Raw genomic sequence first — 12388 nt, forward strand, 5'->3', positions numbered from 1 at the left:
GTAATTCAAGTCTCTTCTGCAATAGCAATTATGAAACAACTTTTTTTTTTTTTAACACACTAAGAAAAAAGTGAAGTCGAGAGCAAACCAACTTCTGTTTTCAAACTAATGACTTTTAGAAAGAAAGTTCTGGATGGCTGGGTATGGTGTGCGTATGTGGCAAGCACTGAGGTGTAATTACATACATGTTTGTACAGCTCTGAGAGCGCACACTTCTGCGGTGGGGTGGGGAGGTGGGCGTCTAATTTTCCTATTTATTAAAGGAGATAAGTGTACCGTGATATGCCTTAGCTGAAGTTACGTAGCATGTCTGTAGCCGGACCTGGTCTTCTTTCGTGCTTGCTCTGTGGGGATTCCCGTCTTTCTCAGGAATTGTTGAAGTTTTATGGATCAGGCAAAGACAGGAGCAAGGAAGCAAGACAGGAGCCTTGGGAGCTACACATTCGGGTTACAAAAGCAGTAGTGTTTTTTTTTTTATGCAGCCAGAAATAGTCTTTTCCATTATAACCCTTCCTTTAACTATAAAAGTCAATAATCTCAGTGTCTGATCCTGCAAAACCTGCCCGTGTGCCTAACATGACAATGTCGTGGATCCCTCTCACTTCTGTGGTAGGCTTGCTGAAGTCCAGGGGCCAGCTCACGTGAGCAGCGCTGCCTGATGCTGAGCGACTCTTCCATGCATCACCAGAGCGCTTGGAGGCCAGGACAAAAACTTGCAGGAGAGCCTGACACTGCTCCTCAAAGCTTGCCAGCTCCAAGTCACTGGTGCAGAGGGAGAGGACTTGAGCTGAGACGGCGGGAGGCAGCTCTCTTCCAGCGCTGTCACAGCCTCTGACGTGGCACCCACAGCCAGCCTGTGGTGCTCGCAAGAGAAGCAAAATTCAGAGTGAAGTGATACAGCACAATAAAACATAGAAGTTTGCGTTTGATTTGTAGTTGTGTCTCTTCTCACGGAAGAGACTGATCTCCATTTAGAGACTTCAGGGACTGTGGAAGTAAGGTACTAAACTGAGGTGAAGAGATAGCATTTTTAGTTATTGCAGACAAATGTATTTACAGATAAAGTTTCTAGTGATTCCATAAGCATGTGTAATAATAAAGTTTGCAACACCAGACCCTCAGTTATAGCTACAGGGTAAGTCATAACCAGTCCAATGAAGGGAGAAGTCCAATACTCATGTAAATTCAGTGTATATGAGAAGCTTATCTTTTAGTTAAGCATTTATCTCAGTGATTCACATCTCATTTTAATGAGATGCTTCCGGAGACAAAGCTGCAGGAATGCTTCTGATGAGCCAATAGAAACTCGGGTGTTTGCTAGCATCAGCCCAGGCTCTCTGGTACCTGTCCCAGGGTTACTGGTTTCAGGGTTCCAACTGGAAGTTTTACCACAGAAGAGAACAAGTCGTGTTTCCTCTGGATCAACAGTATTTAGTATTCAACTAGGGCTTTTTTTTTTATTATTGTCTGGTGGAGCTGTCTTTTCCTCCTTGCCAAACCAAGACATCTTTCTCATAAAAGACTGAGTAATTTGGCTGGGGAAGAAACTTTTTTGGATAGATGATCTGAGCATTTTGTTTCTGGCTGTTTCTCTCTAGCCCTTACCCCCCCGCCTATTTCCTGGAATTTCATCAGTGCAGAAAAACCTTTGATTTGTGTATCATCTGGCCATATAGAGCCCTGCACTTTTAAGGGCATTATATATATTTGCACTGATGCTTAATTGTTCCTTAGAAAAACATTTTACCAGACAATTTTATGCATCATGAGAAGGCTTCTCATCCCAACTCATGTGCTAGCCTTAGAGCTCACACTGAAAAGCAGCATACCAGGCCCAGGACCATGAAGGGATTAGATAGGTGACTGCCATCAAAATAAGGAAATCAGCTGTGGGTGTTGGCCACAGGTGCACTTGCAGGTCAGGACATCACCCTATTTCTGCGCTCAGCAAAGCAGCTCTAGTACCGTCGCGAACTCAGGATTTATTGACACTGAGATTTCTCTTGATGTGCACCCAGCACTGAAGCCTTTGCTGCCAGAGACCATCTGGAAATGCTGGCATCAACCAGCCTTGACGTTTTCTTTTTGCCCTTTTCCCTTTCACTTTATCCTATTTATTTAACACAAATAATGTCCCTCACTCTCTCACGTACTCCAAATCTCATTTGCTGTCCTGTTTAGTTTTGCTCCATAGACTGCGTAATACCCTGTCAGGACGGTGGGTTGAACTTTGCTCATAGGTGCTCTTGCAGCACTAACCCTGTCTGTGGCATGGCCTCTGCTTTGGAGGCTGTTTGGATCACCAGCTGAAGGCATGGTCTTGTTCTGCAGCGGCGGCTCCAGCTCTGGTGCCTTGCAGCTGGTAACTTTTCTTCCTGGATGCAGAAACTGCGGACGGGACCTTGAGCTAATAGCAGGGCACTCTCTGAAAGAGACCCCATGCCGAGGAACGATTAAAAAGCTGGGCTGCCAGGACAAATGGGTTAGACCAACCGAGTATAAATCCCTGGAATTTGGTGGTGAGATTATACCCTACCCAGCAGGAAGCCAGTTAGAAAACTGTGCTCCTTTCATAGGCTGAGGAGATACTATTGCATTTAGAAATACAAGGAAGGAATAGCTGTAGAAGGACTGGCTGAAAAGCTGGGGAGGAGGGAGTTTGTGGCTCTGCAGTGATAGAGTTTATTAACAGACTCCTCCAAATTTCAGCCTCAGAGATAATAGGAAAAGACAGACTTTAAATAGAACTAAAGGGAAAACAAATTCAAAACAGATGTTAGGAAATATGTAAATATGTGTTTATATTTACATATAAAGTCTGAGCTGCCTGCCAGGGCAGTTTGCTAGGACCAGAGTGTGTGTCATCATCCTGGCTGCACTGGGAATTATCGAAAATATTTCTTTAAATGTTCCTTCAAACTCTGTTGTTCTCTTTAGTTGCACGTCCCAGAGCTTGACAGTTTAATCAGAAGATTTCTTGAGACGAGGGATCTGCTGCCTGAGAAGAGGGCTTTGCTAAATTCCCATACAACTCAGTGTCATGAGGAATGTTCAGTCAGCTCCGGCCCTTAGAAACCCCAAGGTAGTTAATCCTCTTGCGCTCCCAGGAAAAATTTGTGTCAGAGTGGAAAGAGGCAATGGGGAATGGTGTACTAGATCCCCAGATCATGCAAACTGATGTTGACCCAAGCTGGAGAAGCATTGAGCCTTAAAAAATAGATTCATATCATTGTGAAATTCTGTTTGGATTCAGTGGGGATGGTGCCAGGTCCCACACGCTCACCATTTGATTTCCCCATATGAAGAGTTTTGGCTTTTCAAAAGTGGTTTTAGCAATATCTGTTTCTGAGAAGCCAGTCTGAGCTGCCTACATCTGAATTTCTGAAACGATGGCCGCCTTCTGCTCCCTGTGACCACAGCCTGAGCCATGGTCACTTGATGCCTACGAGGATAAGGCTTACTGGACCTCAGGCTGGACATTTCAAAATGGAGATACTCCAAGAGAGTAGCTTTGAAATCTTCAGCCTTGCCTTAGCTGGCAGAGGGTCTTTCAAATCATTGACACACCGGGGCGTTGTATAAGTAAATCCCTGTTTCCAAGATTTTGGGGAAATTGCACAATTCTTCAGCTGAAATGGGATTTATCATTAGTGGTGGTTTAGCCAGGAAATCAAAATGCTTTTAATTTCTCAGGATTGGATGACTTGGAGTACTGCTTAGAGGACAGGGAGCCTCAGCCCCTTGCAAACAGGACACTTGCAAAGCTCTCAGCAGCCCAGAGCTTGTGTTATAGTTCCATAAATCTGCCATTACCTAAGGTAAGTGAAGTGGTGCTGTTGGTCAAGTTTCTGACGTGGTCTTAACCCAGTGTATCCCACCAGATCAGTGGCAATAGCATGCAGATCAATCCATGTCTGGATGGGCATGGAAATTGCCCTCCTTTGACATTAACAGAGAAGGCACAAACAGCCCAAATAGGTAGTACACGAACAAAGTCACCTGGTCTATGAAGAAATAACTGCAGTGGCCATCATAGTTCATTTTTACCAGAGCCAAAATGCTATTTTCTGGAAATTTCCAAGTCAAGGCCCTGATCTGGCAATGACTTATTAGGTAGGTAACTCTGGAAGAAACAAAACTATTGACCATTACAGAAAATGAGGCAGAATAGGGGATACATTTCATCTTGGTGAAAAAGCAGTGGGACAGTCTTTTCTTGCACTGGAGATAAGTGAATAAATCAATTTCCTCCTGGTGTCCCATGTTAAAATTGGAGCAGATTTATTGGAGCCTCCCTCATTACTTTTCCCATGGCAAGTACAAGCAGTTAGGTTCACTCACAAGAGTTGCAAGTTTGCACCTTTTCACCATTTCCAGCACAACTGCAATACTGCATGGAGGATAGGATCCTGCTTGATAACAGGCAGAGGGAGAGCTCTTAGAGCCCCTCCAGGGATCCCTGGTACAAAGACAACTGCAGTGTGAGGGATCAGAGCCCATGATGTGCTTGAATGGGGCTGTCAGGGACAGCTTTTGTTAAAGTTCTGCCATGCAAAGAAAGGAAGATTTGCATATTTTCCCCTCTGACATAAGTACACGCCTCAACACCTGCAAAATCACCCTTGCCACAGAGGCCACCTCTACATGACTTATGACCAGTTGCAGCTTGTCCAAGCAGCCTACACTGAACATTGCACGTCTAGTGGCAAATTCCCAGAAATACCATGAGACCATATTGACTAACTGCTCACTGGTAGGAAATGTGTTGGAAGCATCAGAAGACACTAGATTAATTTAGTCCTCTGCCCTGATATATATACTCTTTGGTCCTAGTAAACACTCCAAACAAACATTTAGTTGGCTGCTTTCTGAAAGGACAGTGAAAGCCTCAGAGATGCTGCAATTAGCCTGTCCACTGCGAAGTTCAAAAGAGAGATTTGATCTTTCACCACAAAAATATCCACACTCTCTTTCACATGCATGTGAATAGAAAGTCTTTGTTCAGATCAAGCCAAGAAGAAATAAACTATTGTTGGAAGGCCATTTCAGCTTGCTTCGAGGGGTGGGGAAGAATTACAAAAAATAACCAAATGTAGTCTTCTTACCAGTGATTACAGATACTGTCTTTCATCAGAACAGGCAAGTTTTTGTTAGAGAGATCTATTCTTGTGTTCTTCTAATTCATTGTAGGTTCAGGCTAGGGTTTTATAAACTGTCTAGTGGTTTGAGGTACCATGGTTCCTGAGTATCCCACTTGAGATACCCTAGCAAGGTTTGCTTTTTAGAGAATGAGTGGTTCCTACGAGGAAACAGCAAGTGTAGGCACTCAACCTGCCTTGCAGATCTTGGTGGTTGCTTCTTTGACTGGCGCTTGTCAGCATTCAGGAAATTATGAGTCCAACTTGCTATTAGAACAGTAAAGACTTCCAGTAAGCTGTTCTGTATTGATATTTGGAGGCTTTGCTTGGATTTCATACTCCACCTTAACATAAGTCTGTCACCAGGTTGGCAGCAACCACATTAAGTCCATCTTCCAGCAAGCCACCACCACTTCTATAAAGAAGAGTTTTGCTACAACTAATAAATCCATTTTAAAGGGAGGGCAGGGAGGGGGCACATGTGACATTTCAAACATAACTCTGCCGGGATTTCCTGTAGTTTAGTCTTTTTATGAAATCTTCCCCCTTATCTGTCTCATATGAGGCCTGATTCAGTAAATTACTCCTATAAATAACTTTCACTAGTTTAAAGTTAGGCCTGTCCATTCCTTGCTGACTCAGGGGTATGACTTTCTATCTGACAGTGAAATGCTATCCAGGAAAATCCCCAAAGGTCAGTTTTCAGTATTATTATTTTTTTGACATGAACTCAAAGAGGCTGGCAAAAACTCTTCAGTAGTGGTTTTCTAGAAAAAAAACCTAGGGAATATTATATATCTGTCTTTCAGCAAATCTGAAGCTTTGGTACAAACCACAGCTTGCCTGGCTATGTCCTGTTTTCTTCTGAGTATTTATTTCTGTGGATAAATGGCTTGCAGTAGTCCATCATACAAATGGTCATTAACAAATCAAAGCTGAGATTTTCAAAAACATTCAGCATAAGCCTAGCTCTGCTCTTGTTCAAGTTGCTGGCAAACCCCCTCTGTGATTTTTTTTTTCTTTTTCTGCAGATAGCCCCTCAAAATCCTATCCTCTGCCTTTGCCCCAGAAGAAAATTTTCCTGTTTCTGGTCAGATCATTATAAGAGTTATTGCATAAGGAATGAACACTTTGGCAAGATTATAATGGCAGCCCTGATCTTCTTTTATACAATTATGAATTCAGAAGGAATTCAATCAGCAAGCTTAGTGATGGAGATAAAAGCTGAAGAGGTTGTTCCAGTACATCCAGAGTCCCTGTCAATTTTAAATTTTGTAGCCCATAAAAATCTTCCTTGCCGTACTGGACAGGTCATCCACACCTACATCTGAAATGATTGGTTTTATATTCAGATTTTTCTTTCTCAAATGGCATAGGTAATCTCCTTAGGCTGTGGTTTAAACTTCTTAAAAAACCCAACAAAAATAAGAAAGCTGACCTTTAACCTGCTTGATTTCTTTTTAAGTGCCAAAGTAAAGTAAACAGTCTTTGAATGAAAGAAAAGAGGCAAAGCCAGAGCTCAAAGCAAATGGATATTGCAGCGAGTCTCTCCTCAGCTCTTTCCATCCTGACTTTGCTTGTTACCCCGTGGGCCACGTAGCACGTTCCAGCACAGGCGCGCACTCGGCATGTCAGCAGTAGCCTCCACAGCAAGCCCAGACCTTCTTGCTCCAGAAGTGCCATCATGCCCAGGAAACCTCCTGGATCCCTGCTGCGTCATCCCTCCTGAGTATCCTCTGCTCCACACACACCTTGAGCTGAATGACTTTGGGGATCCCCTGGGGGGTTTTTTGTACCCCACTTCCACCATTGTTTTGTTTTGTTTTGTTTTTTTCTTGGAACTTGGCCCGCTGCTGCTCATTGCTAATCGAGGACCAGGGTGCCAGGGCCACATGTTTTTCTCCATTTTTTCCAAGCTAATTTGATTTGTGGGTTTGCACAGTCAATAGCAGAGACCGATTCTTAGCTGGACATCACATCCTATGGTTCATTCTCACTGGCTTCCCTAAGACAGGGCTAATTTACACCTTCTGCTGGGGCAGGAAATTTACTTTAAAAGTAGACAGCCAAGTACAGGAAGGAAGGAGGGGCTGTGGGGAGCGAAGCAGTTGGTTTCTGTCCTGGGAATCCCTGTTAGGCTGAATGAAGGCTATCATCTTGTTTGCTGAGCTGCAGAGCAAGAACAGAGAGTCAGACCGGGACGCTTCAGACCTGCAATAACCTGCCGAGCTAGCGGCCTCTGCTCAGCTGGCTAAAGGAGATGGGGAGGCCAGCTTGCCTGCATCCAGATGCACTTCTTTCAGTCGAGCTTCTGCTCCTGGCTGCTCATCCAGCTTTCTTCCTACTCGTAAAAATGAGTAATGTTATATTATTTTTATTAAACAAAGATGAACTAAGAAATAAAACTGTAGGCTGCCTCTTCTGTGCACCCTCCCATATTTTTTGATCATTGCTGTCTGTGTGGAGCACATTGCAGGTTGCAAATTTCTTGTGGGGGTACAATAACATGTACACAGCTATGCAATTTTTATGTACATTTATACCACAGTCCTTAGCCGAGCACAACTTCGACTGATGTCATGATTACTCACACCAGATGTCTCATGGTGGCATTAAGGCTTTTGTTCCACTTTCTTGATGACTATGGGGAGTGGTGTTGGGCAGATCTTGCAGAAGAAGTGCCATCGTCAGGAAAAGAAATGAAAATCAGCTAGGATCTTGCTTCTGTCAGTGAGTGAAATCTGCTGTTCAGGGTATTTTGAGCTATTGTAATAACAAAAGCAGCTCCCTCTCTTTTAATTTTCATTTGCTTGGACTTGGATCTTTCTCTCAACTTTTCTACACTTGTATTCCTTATGAACTTATTGTGAGATAAACTAAAGACACTGGAGACCTGCATAGCACGATTACTGTCTAACTGATTTTGGGTATAGACACATTCTCATGGGAAAAGTTGTGAAAACAATATAAGCTGCTGGAAAAACCGAGACATTATTTTCATCTTCCCTTCAAATTGTAATTAAAGCATTTTGTCTAAATTCCAAAATTTCAAAAACTTCAAGCAGCCACAGTGATCGCTCATTCTGCAACTGCATTTAGAGGAGACTTGGGAATTTGTAAATAAGAGGCCTGAAGAACAAAGGCTTCTGCCCTCAGGAAGGATATTAATATTGAAGGAGGCCTATACTTGAGCATGCTTCTACCCCTGCTTCAGGGGATTTTCTTGCAGTGGGGATTTTCCTGCTTCATTTGCTACTTTCCCTGAAGGCATTTTGACTAGTTGGATTCCTCTTTACACTTTTTGTCATAGCTGTGGTATTTGAGGGAGACAAAGTGAAAATCTACGAATCTGTACAGCGAAGGAAGGAGCTGTTAGTATATGCTTAAGGGCAAACAAAGGATTACCTTCTAATCTGCCCCTTTTGCTAAACAGAAGTTATAGAGATTTACCAGACATGACTTGCATCTGTTTAAATTACGGCTTATCGTTTAGAAAATAACCAACCTTGGTACAAGCATTCCAGTGGATGAAGAATCAATTGCATTCTGTAGGAAATTGTTTCAGTCATTTATTACTAATATATAAAACTGAGATTTTCAGAGTCACCTTGAGAACTGAGCCGCCCAAGTCCTGAAGGCAGTTCATCCTTAAGATCTCCATATGGATGAATTTCTTTAATATTTTGATAGTGTTGATCTGGAATATGTCTGAAATGGAAAGTGTTGTTAAGTCCCTGAAGTCTTTTGATCTGAAGGAGAAATTTAAAAATGGTTGGAGAATATGAATACTCACTGCATGTCCACTGTGTGCACTTAACCCCTGCCCCTTTCTCCCCAAAGGTCTGGCTATATACTAAATAATGACTGAATGAGTAAATAGATACTGCCTGTGGCCAGAATCAATAGATGTGCAAAACATTAATCTGGTTAAGCTCCCATTTGCTCCTGCAGGATGCATATGCTGGGAAATTCTTCCCTGTCATTTACATAGATCTGAAAAATGGAGTTTTGACATCCTGCAGCCAATTCTCAGAGAGTGAGTGCTGGGACATTAGAGCACTTGCTTCACTCATGCCAAACATAAAAAGTAGCTCTGAATAATATTTTCTGAGTTGCTTTTGAAAAAAATGTCATTTTTCCCCATCAGTTAACAAATTTTCATGACAGGTAAATTAATCTTCCAGTAGTGTTCTACTGTTGCACAGTCTACCCATAAAATGTGCACAAAATTCCTAATTAAGCTCTTAGAGAAATTAGCTTTGAAAATACTGCACAGGGTTTGAATTCTGTAAATATTAATTGACATAAATATTCAAAAGAAACCATAAATTATTTGACAGTGAAACTAAGTTTGTATTACAAAGACCAAAAAATTAACCTAGAATAGAAACCATCCCTGAGCTACTGTCTGATTTTCTGATGCCTCTTCCTACTGGTATCAGTGATGACATGTGAAAAACCACTGCAAAATATGTAGCTTCGTCATACCAAAAAGACACATAACTAGGAGAAGGGGACTGGATTTCAAGAAAGCAAGCTGGATTTACGGAGGAAGATTAAAAAAGCTAATTATGTTTAACTTGGCTGACAGACAGCTAAAAAGGGTATATGATAACTGCCTACAAATATTTGAAAGATGCAAAATACACCAAGGAAAGAGGGAAATAGTTTGAGACAAAGTCTGGTAAAAAAAAATTTAGGCTGGGTAGAATGCTAACAATGAGACCTGTCAGACCGCAGGTAAGTTTCCCAAGGGAATTAGTCAACACCTCATTAAAAATACCTTGGACAACATGCACTGAGGGGGATTGCAGGGAATAATCCTTCAGTGAGAAAGTCAAGGACCAGGGAGCTTCAGAGGCCACATTCTGCTCTAGTATCAGTGCTGTTGTCAATAGGATATGATTTTAAAGGTTTTCCCAACAATGTTTTTGAGGCAGGAGATGTTTATTTCCACCCTGACAAACAGTAGGTGGAGGGAAGCTCTTTTTGAGGGAAATTACTCTTTTCATGGAAAATCTAAAACATCAAGGGAAAGTCACCGTATTTGGAACTGGAGCTGTGCAACACACCAAAATGGTGTCATGCCGACCTTCCCTTTCCCCAGGAAAGTTTCAGTGTGGGTGACAGGAGTGCTCTGGTTGAAGTGCCAGGGAATTGGAGACTATCTGGGTTTTGGATGATGTATGTAGCTCCTGTTCAACATGAGCTCCATGGTAGACTTGCACTTGAGCAGCTACCCTGTGTCAATAGCCAACCTGCCTTGCATTTGTGGGTCTTTTAACCTAAATCAGCTAATTTGATTTTGTCAACCCAGCTCCAGAGCACATTATTTTTTTTGCAGTCTAGACCTACCTCCACTATTAGGGGGTGCAATTTCTATGCCAGAAATACCAGCCTGTATTTTTTTCCTGGGACTGGCTCCCCTGCATGATCTACCGCAACTGACACTTAACATAGCTGGAGTAGAGCAACTGTGAATCTACTTAGTGTTGGTCTTATGAAAGTCAGTGGAAGCAGCTGATCCCTTAAAATGAGAAGGGAACCAGTGTTTCACTGCACATTTATGCCTATGTAACTCCTCTGCCTCATGCTAGGATAAACTGAAACTAGGCAGCAGTGAATCAGACCTAATATGTTTAGTGCTCGTATACTAAATTTATGAGGCACCCAGTGACATTTGCCTTATGCATAATGGTAGCACTCCCAGCAGGATGATCTAATCATTCATGAGGAATTATGGTACAATGTTGGAGTTTATTTAATCCTTAATATTCACAACAACCTCCAGCATTGATTTTAATCTGGTTACTGCACACATTGTGAAACAGATCTCTGTGGAGCAGGAGCAGCAGCAGCAGAAGAGATGAACCACATCCCATACAGCATGGCATATATCAGCAATACAAGGTTGCGCTGTTTTTCTGACAAGCAGAGGAAGCAGAACTGATTCACATACCAGAACGATTCCTCTCACCAAGACACTTAGGAATGCATCAAAGGAAACCGGGCTTTCTCTGCAGGCTTCCTCTGAGCAACAAGCTTACTGTAAGTCTGAGACTAGAGGAATAGCACTTTTAAAAAATTATGTCCTTGACAAAAAAAGCAGGAAAACCTGTGGAAATTTGGGTCCAGCAGAATGGATATGCAAGGAGTGCATGCTAAGATGTTAATTTTGCAATATGTACTCAGAATGGCACATTTTTCTGCTTCTAACATTGTATTCCCTCCACAAGGGAGACTCAGGCCAAAGAAGTTCGCTGTCTCCAGGAGGTACACTGTCCTTTAGAAAGAACCAAGAATGGAAAAAACGGAGGAAAGAGGATGTTCTTCCAAGTTGGTTACTCAAATTCTAAGGAAAAAGTTTCGAGTCAGTGAATGAGCTTTTCATAACAAAAATCCCCTTCTGGGGTCCCTGCAGTTTGGAGCTAGAACGTGCTTGGTTCATGTTGCCTTCGAGTCATTTTAACAGCAAATATTTCCTGAGCAGGAAGGGCAAATTGTCCTGCTAGTGGAATTTAGTCACACGGTTTTAGGGAAATAGCATTAATACTCACAGCTGCTGTGTCAGTGCCACAGAGAAGCAGCAGCTTCAGGAGGATGACTGGTTTGTATCCTGTCCAGTCTTCATCCAAGGTTGGCAAGCTCATTTTGCTGATTTTCCACTGGAGAGATCACTGCTTTATCGCCTCAATGATTTCTTGAGCTACTTGCTTAAAAGAAGTATTTATATGGCATCTGTTTGTGTGATTGATTGTTCTTGTTGCCTGGCAGCTGCTTAAATATTACATTAAAAAAATAGAATAAAAAATTCCTTCATGGTAAGTTAAAGTTACATCAAGAAGGTTCTCACATTTGACATCCTCCTGTGACCACATGTGACAATGTGGTGAGCAACAGGACCCATCCAACTTGTTTGCCTTGGGCTGTCAGGGAAACAAATGACCATATACTTTTGCTGAAGAAGCTTATAACATCATTTCAAATGTCATGGGGCAACAGCCAAAGCTCATGTATTCTCCAGACGAAAACACACTGCCTGTGTTTGAGACTACTGACACAGAACCTGTTTAGGAGAAGAAGCAACCGCACTGCATCTCCCACAGCTGTGTTAACAGCTGGCAGAGTGTGACAGCGTTGTGTGGCTCTTTTTCTCAGCTGCCCCATGTCTGCAGCACTGTCTTCCTGTGGCCCCTCATGTGCTGCTTTGCTCAGTGAAACGACCCTCAGTGTGCCACTTGTAGGCAGGC

This window comes from Nyctibius grandis, chromosome 5 (genome assembly GCF_013368605.1).
Source record: "Nyctibius grandis isolate bNycGra1 chromosome 5, bNycGra1.pri, whole genome shotgun sequence".
Taxonomy (NCBI): Eukaryota; Metazoa; Chordata; class Aves; order Nyctibiiformes; family Nyctibiidae; genus Nyctibius; species Nyctibius grandis.